Raw genomic sequence first — 9,144 nt, 5'->3', positions numbered from 1 at the left:
TGTAGAAAACAGAGTTACACATGCAAAACATCTAAGGAGTTTCTAAAGATATATATGTCACTGAGTCATGGAAAAAAAACCAAAAAAACAAAACACTGTTCATCCTAATAGCTAGAGCATTTATCCAAAATCTGAAGGAAAAAGGAAAACAAGGATGTTTTGACCAGAAAAAAACCAGAAGGCTTGTGTGGCCTGCTAGGAATAAAGTGTGCAGCAACTTACAATCCATGTCTCATCTTTTGGCTAGTCTTGCTTTGAGTACAGGTATTAAGGCCACTTTTCCTTTCACTTCCAACTTAAAACTACAGCTGAAATGACTGGAAACATTTAACTGAGTGCAGTGGGTATTGGATTAGGACTTTATTCACAGTCATTCACACAATACCCAGTAATGGGAAATAACGTATGTACAACTTCCCTCTGGCTGAGAAGTTAACCCATCACTTCAAGGATGTCCCAGCAATCTCCTCTAATATCTCTCACTGCAGTAGCTATGCATAGCACTTAATATATGCAGCTGGCAAGAAGATTTCCCACCATCCTGCTGAAAATTGTCCACTTAACTAATACAACTCATGAGTTACTATCTGAACTCTGAGTACAGAACATTACAGCCAGCTCTTCAGCAATGCAGTAGTTAGTAAGCATGCCAATCCTTTCCATTCATGTAAACAACCTCTCCTTAATGCATTTTCAGACACAGCTGTCAGATCCCCAAATACTTCAAAAAGCATTTGAAAATCTGGGTTGCACCCTACCGGTGACAGCCCAGTTTTTCAGTCATGACACAGAATAAATATGTTCTGCAAGCATAAAGGCTTTCTCTTAGGCCAAATCAAGGTTATATACAAATACACACAGCAGTTGGGATCAGACAGTCTACTGTCTGTTTCTCATTTCTACTAGAACTGGGAAACACATCCTTTTGAGCATGCTGTGAACAGTGCATCAGCCATAAAATTAATTTTTTAAAAATGCAAATGTTAATACCTTCCTTAATAAAAAAATAAATAGGAAGAATAAGGGATTTGCATATCTCAGTGCTGGTCATGTTGCTCAATATAATTCTTAAAACGTTCATTAAAATGAAAACAGTGAGACAGGACAGGACCAGACAGGGTCCCTTTCCAAAGGGAGCTGTGGAAAAAGTAATTCAACTGATGTGATTACAGAGGAGTTGTTAGGGGATATTTACATCGAGGAAAGCAATGCTATTCTGGCTCTGGTCTGGGCCACCCTTCAGCATTTCCCAGCATCCAGCACACTTGGGCAATGTCTGTGTTATAGGGCATACCCAGTGTCACGCTACTGCCTTTTTGGTCCCTTATCAAGATGATGAGGGACATTTAAAATGCCACACTCAGACCACTGTGGCAACTGGCACACTGACTCAGGACAACTGTGAGATGCTTTTAAGGAGAGTTAAAAGGTCATATGCACAGCTAATGTACTAGGAATGTTAGCTGCTACATAATGCTGTAATGCCAGCAACTGTGACGTTAAGGCGTTTGCCATATCCTGCAAGTTGATCAATACCAGTACAGATTTCATAAAACTGCCAGGAGCTTAGATTATGTTAACATAAACAGCAAAGAAAGAACAGCCAGAAAAGATACTGAGAAGTAGGAAAGATAGCAAGGCACACAGCCCTTATCACAGCCCTGAGAAAAGAATCAGGAGCAAACAGCTTTGGATGATCTGCACGTGTACATCTATTCCTTAGAAATGCTGGGATACGTTTCTTTACCATAGTGGGGCAAGTTAATGGAAGAGGTAGTGAATTGATGGAAATAACATGAAGTCATTTATGTTCAGGTGAGAGTAGCGACTCACAACTCCCTCGAGAAGCAGCATTTAGTCTCTAAAGTATATAAATTACATACTTGGAAAACTGCAAGTTGTAGGTTGTAGCCTTGTTTTATTTGGCTGTCCTAACTTTAACTGGGGTTCAATAGATCCAATTTTTCAATTTCAGACCATTAGAGAGAAGAAGGAGGTTGTAATTTTTTTGTCTTTACTACCTTGTGATCTTTTCAGCACATAAAGGTCACCTACAGTAGATGTCAATAATCACACTCTTTACAGTTTCCCTAAAGTTCATAATTTTACAGAACTATTTCACAGGTTACTAAACCAAACCAAATTACTTCTCAGTGAGAGTGAATTGGTGCCTTTCCTATATAATTTTATGAGTTCCCTCTGGGTCTTCTCTAGTCCAAGGATTTGAGCATTTGGTACAGGATTTGAAACATGAACTGACTGTAAAGGACTGGAATTATCTGGATGCTTCTAAAGTACAATATTAGATACTTTTCTCCTGGGATTGTTAAATAGGGACACCCTTTTTATCTAAAAGAGAAAATTCTTGGAGTCAAAATGCTCTGTTCTCTTTGAGTGACTTCAGATGGAAATTTAGCCCAAGTTTTCAACAGTAGTTCAATTCAGCATGTTGGCCAGACCTAGCACCTAATTTCTCAAGGTGCTATGGGTTCACAACTCTGACTGAAATTCCTCAGACCTGGAAGGTCTTGCACACTTTAATAAGCAGCCAGAAGTACCCAAACAAAACTACAGACTGCTTCTCAAAATGCAGTCCAACACTTTTTTGAGTCTTTCTCATGGAAAGGGAAAATAATACCATATCCACTTAATGCATTTCACAAAAAGAGGGAAAATTTAATGAAGACTTGACTAAGGCAAATGTGATAGAAATGTCTTTATTTGTTCAGTTTTACTAAATCACTGTGCTTTTCTCCAAGGCCTAGAAGAAGGTAGTTTTCAGCAAAAATTACATCCTAATTAGCATTCTTGGCATTGATTTGATTTGACTTCTTTTAACTGAAATGCTTAGAATTTAAAAACTGTTTCCATACATGAGAGATGACAAGCATGTACATCATTTGATGTGCATGCCATAAGCCCAAAATTCCAATAAAAATAAACACAGATACACTTGCTTACTTTAGCATGGCAACACTCCCCTGCAATATTCATTTCAGTATCTTACTCCAATTATATCCCACATTGCTTCTTTGATAACATTCTTACCTGTCCTTCCTAAGCTTCAGCATATAGGGAGTTGCAAATAAGGAGCTTGTTTTCAGGATTCCATGTAGCATGTCTGGAGCAAAAAGCAGAAGGAAAACTGGTTCTCCAACACCCAATGAAGGGGAAAGCTCATCCCTCCCTCTCAGAAACTGCTGAAAGCTAACAAGGGCTCCTGTGGTGATTACCAAGTTTTCTTTTGTCTAGAGTATCTTCAAGGTTGTTTACCTTGGATTTATTTCTGTACCTGAATATTACAATTTCAAAACATTTCTCCAGTACTGTTGAAACAGAGAAGAAGAAACTTGTATTTCTTTCTGGGAATGAGGAAATGCCCAAATATTCAACTTTTCTTAAGAATGTATTCATAACGAGTATCCACAAAATGGAAGGCTTAACAACTCTCACTTCAACAGTAGTTGTGTGAGAATGTAAGAAGAAATTATGCTGCTTCTTATATGGTATAAATTGAGATCTTTCACATTTTAGTGAATCTGGTTTTGTGCAGTGAAAATGTATCTTAATATATTTTTTCAAACTAAATTTGTAATTCAATTGGTCTCACAACAAAGATATTTTTCATCTCCATTTCACAGACTTTATCCTCCTGTGAGTATGTTAAAATATTTTCTTTCAAAGGTGGCTTTTTGAGACCAATGCTTGAAAACTTATTGCTGATTATTTTTACCTAGATATAATGCCCCAAATAATAGAGAATCAAGACTTGTATTTGAACATAATTTTAAGCTAAATAGGTAAATATTTCAGTACTTTCTTCCTTCAGTATTTTTTGGTATCTAGGGGTCTTTTACTATACAGAAGCAAAATGAAATGTATGTTCAATGCCTACAAATAAATGTAACCACCATAGTAAATTTAGAATACTGGTGTAATTTCAGTAAATGAAACGAAGAAATATTGAACAAGTGTGGGTTTTTATGTCACTTTAGGTAGAAAGAAATCTTGGAAATCAAGTATCACCATAGCTCTGGTGATTTTGTTTTTCATTTCAGTGACTATTAGATAAGCATTACATTGAAAATTGAATTTGAAAACACCAAAGTAGATAGAGTAATAAATAATATGAAAATAATTACAGTAACAAGAAAACATACTTAATGCTGCATAGCAAAACTGCGGATTTTGTCTAATATACCATGAGATTTCACCACAATAAATGGAGAAAGGGAGAGTTGCTTTGTTTAAACTGTTGTTAATGTTCCAGCAATGTTGCATTGGCAATTTACCCATTACCTGTTAGTAACAACACAAAAACATTTTGCACTTACTTGGACCCAAAGGTAAAGCATTTTAATTGTGCGGTGCAACATTTTTTATTGTACTGGCTCTTTATCAGGAATATTTTAACACACAAGTTACATTTTCATATTTAATAGCAGTTATCACAGCTTAGCCTGTGGCTATAGATTTCATCAAATAAGAAAACTCCCACAGACTTCATAGACCTACTGTGTAGACAACTCCTGTAGAGTATGTTATAGAAACTCAGTCTTGATGAGAACAACTGATTAGTGTCTGTGAATTCACACTTCAACAGTAACGATCAGGATGTTACAAACAAAAACCAAACTTCCCTTGGGTAATTCAAAGCACTAAGGATAAGTGGCATTCCAGAGGTACCATAAGCCTTTTGAAAGAATGGCCAGGGAATACTATAGAGAGCCCTTTTCTAGATGATGTTTTGGTTTACTATTTCCTAGACTAAACTTCTCATTCAAGTTCATATGATGTGTACACTAAAAGAAAATAAACTCTTTCAAATCTGATGAAGGAAATGCTGAGAGGAAACAACTGGGAATGCTTTCTAAGATCAACCTCAGACAACATAACCTGGAGTAACAGTTTCAGGCTCCAGTCCAGAGCAGAAACTCAAGCCACCACATCTCATTTACCAATTGTCCTGCTACAGTCAACAGTATCAAGCGTATCTGATAGAAAACTTAGCAAAAATATCTCCTCTTCACCCAAAATGATGTACTCTGAAAAACAAAAGCAGTACATGTACCTGTTCAAAGCCCTTGACCCACTACAGGTGAAGCTAGAACTCCTTCTCAGGATGAGGTGTTTCCTAAGATGTCAAATCCAAAACATTCAATTTGAAATATCTTGTTCCACTAATCCCATTTCCATATTCCTACAGAAAAATACAACTGATCAGATGAAACATATTTAGACCTTAAAAGATATACTCTTTTGGTAAAATTAACTTTTCCTCTGACTTTTTCCCAGGTAATCTTCTCCAGAGCAGGGCTGTTCACAGTAAAGGCAGCCATGGCCCAAAGTGGCAGCTGTCCTGATGATATCTTTGCTCTTTATTTTCCTCGCATCTGCAGCTCTCATGGAGGATGCCACGTGCTCTTCCACAAGAACAGCTATGGTAGTCAGCTGAGGCTGGAAAAGGACATTATTTTGTGTCTAGCTATGTACTTGAGATCAGTACCAGACAACCCTGAAAGTCTACCTTTATTTCCTCTGCAATGGTGTACTTGGATGAAGATTACTATTCCCCTACTTAGTAAGCAGCCTCCTGAATTGTGACAAGTATTTCAAGATAAATATTTTTGAGTCCTACTTTTATCACAGTTTGAGTCCTAGCTTTATTTCCTGAATGGTACAGCTGTACTCCAAAACAGTTTTTTTTCCCCTTAGGTATCTCTACACTCCCAGTTTTAACACCCACAGTTAATCTCGTGCAAGTCTCTAGCTATTTTTTGGAAAAGCAATTTTGAAACCCACAATCCAGTCTCATTTTCCATGATTTTAAAGGAGTTAACAGTTAATTTCAGACATGGGGAACAAAGGCAGGGAACAAGGAAAAAGGGTGTCTCCTGTTCAGGGCTGCTGAGTTGCCATGTTTACAGCTCCAAGCTGTAAAATGATCCAGCTACTGTACTCTTGACTTTTGCAAGCTATGAGCAGCCGTGGGAGATTGTGTAAGTGCTGGAGCAGCTGCAGAACCTTTCCCTCACTGAACTACTGAAGAGGCACGCCAGCTTGTTTGTGTGCTCCTCCACAACCTTTCACCTACTTTGCCTGTTTTGGCTGTACTGGGAGTCCCCAGCAGCTCGACAGCTTGTGTGGCAGCAGGGTCAGGTGACAGAAAGACGAGAACGGGAAGATATGACCCTTGTTTGTAATGCTATTTCTGTCTTTTTTTTTCCATGAAAAGGGCCACATAAATATTTAGAAAGCAAACGTATTAGTAGGTTAAAGTAGCAATCCAATTCCATAAATGCAGACCCATCTGCAGGCGGAGGGTGAGCGATTTGCCCTTGGTACTGCTGGAAATTTCTCGAGGTGCTGCGAATACGACTCATGCACTTGTCACCAGACTACTCCTTCCGCTTACATTCAAAACTTCCTAGAGCTACCATTAATTTCCACCCAGACTCACTGCTTCTCCTGGGTTATCATTTACCCTCCCTTAAAAAAGCTGAATTAGAAGTTGTCTTTGTCCCTAGCAGAAAATGATAGTCTGGTTCTGTAAGAGAAAAAACTTTGATGATGTTGCCTCTCCACCTGTTTGCCATACTGTCCCTCCTAAGCATTTCAACCAAATTTGAACATTTAATCAACTCCCTACAAACTCTGTACAAACTAGGTTTAGGGAGGAGATATTAGAATTTTGCTCCACAGTGGATAAAAGGGAGGGGAAACTCAACCAGACTCATTCTACTAGAGAGCAGCAACCTCACCAATAGTCCTCCCATGTGTTCTAGCAGGTCAGGAGAGGGCACTCATCCCAGCACATCCTATTGGGTCTCCAGCACTTGTTGGTTTAGGAAAAAGAGCCTTACATTTTTGTCCCCACAGAGAAAAAGGTAGGGCAAAAGCAAGCATGATTCCTTCTACGAGACATCAGCAACATGGTCAGTTATTACACATGCTGGCTGACCAGGAACGGTTCTGACCTAAGTACAGCACAGTGTGTCTCCGGCAGGGGCAAGGAGACAGCTGATTGCAATGGAGAGCTATTAGGAGACAAATGGACAGGAATCCAGGCTCCATTCATTCCACTCTTCTGGACCCATCTGTTGTGGAAAAAAGCAGAATGTTAACGCAGCTCCATTTTCTCAAACACACTCAGCAAAACATTACTGTGACCAAGCAACTGCAAGTGTTGTTACTGCCTTTTCAAAACTTGCCCCAGGGCAGTTCAGAAGAGGAAAGTTAAAATACCTAATCAGCAGAAATGAGACCCCCCCCACATTTAAAACTGTCACATGTTTCAGGAGGGTGAAATGGTGGTTTGGAGAGGAAATAAAGTGAGAACACTGCTAAAGATAGGATATATGGAGGCATTATATGAAGTGGTTACAATTTTCGCAGCCTACTTCACCTGCAGGTTGATGGTGAATCCTCATAGATTGTTAGACTTGTGCTAAAACTTAGCTGCCTTGCTAAACATTCAGAACATCCATAACAATTACTTCCCATATATATAATTTATATATGCAAGAATGGAAATTTATGTTGTTCAGAACCTCCTGTAACATATAACCATCATACAAAGTGCAAGAAGCAAATCTGAATTATGAAGGAGACACGCTTCTTTTAGAAGCTCCTTGGAGCAAAAAAAAATCTCAGTTGTGCTGCTGATGTGTAAAATTCTTGTAGAAGTTTGTTTTGATTGGAAAAACACCCAGATTTTGAGTTACTGGAGCCATGTCCTTTAAACAAATGAGGAAAGCCACACGCTTCCTGTATTTCCTGCAACTACAATTTTACCTTTGTTCACAGCTAAACTGAATATGTAAGATATTTGTTCATACCTTACTGCATATAACTACCAGGAAAACAATAAGAAAACAAGTTCCTGTAAAGAAGATTAATGCAAATAACAAAAATTGTTCTTAATAGATGATTTCCCTATTCAGACTACACAAAGGATATTCAAGTTACTTATATTAAGCAGGCTCAGCACACCTACTGATTAAAATAAGTATCTTGTAGGAATAGAAATAGTGACCTTATATTTCAATAACTGCCTACTGCACAGAACTTCCTGACCCAGATTTTATTGCAAAGAATTAATTTTGAGATTCCTGCTTGTCACTGATTAGTGGCTTCAGGAAGAAAGTGGAACAAAATAAAAGCCATCCTACAGGTTTCATGGTTCAAACAAATGTTTAATATATTTTCACTTCTATGACTCATCTGCAACCTGCAGGCAAACCAAGTTGAAACAGTTAAAAGCAAACCCAAACTCTTAACTTTTTAACTTCTAGTAAGGATAGGAAAAATCAAAGTCATTACATTTACTGCTATTTGATGTCGAAATTTTGCTTCACTTCACATTTCATATGCCAACTTTCAATCACTGCAGTAAACCAGAATATATTTCATGGAAAAATAACAAAATAGCTCTCCCAATAAAATAATAAAACAGGGAGCAATAAAATAGTAAAACATAAAGTACAGTGGCAGTAGAACCTTAAGTAGGGTTAACAGATACACTGGGAAGACAAAAAGGAGATAAAGTTCAAAAAGCAGTCTAATGACAAGCTAAAGTATTTTCCTCTGTCTACTAAACTAAGTGCACAGATCTTCCGTGAGGAATTTGATCTTCCTTCCCTTGAAAAACAGTTTACATGTTTGTGTGTGTAAATACATGCATATAAAATTGGACTGGGGAGATGTATGCAAATATTAGGGCACAATTATTTTGTATTATTTTACTGCCACATACTCCTGCTGTTACAGACCAAGTTTTCAGATGTCCAAAGCCCTCCACTGATATTAATTCTGTTCTTCAATGTATTATGCAAACCCTACCCTCAGTGAACTGGACTTGACATGTTGGGAAAAGGCCAGACATCACTGGAGATCCAAGCTCCTTCTCCAGCAGAGAGGAAAGGTGAGGGGGCTTTTCCCAGATCGACTGTGACCCTGGGAGATGAGCTGTCCCTGAGAGCACTGTGTCATCCCCTTCTTAGGTCAGCTCTAGTGACAGTAAATAAAGGCCACATGATGATCTGGGGGCAGTGCGTCACTAGCACAGCTGTCCTCGGGTATTTGGTCACTACTAACCAGGTCACAGCCATGACCTACATGTCAACAGCCTGAACCCTGCGGCTG

The sequence above is a fragment of the Cinclus cinclus genome, chromosome 1 (genome assembly GCF_963662255.1).
Source record: "Cinclus cinclus chromosome 1, bCinCin1.1, whole genome shotgun sequence".
NCBI classification, from domain to species: Eukaryota; Metazoa; Chordata; class Aves; order Passeriformes; family Cinclidae; genus Cinclus; species Cinclus cinclus.
Note: the sequence above shows the minus strand (reverse complement) of the source record.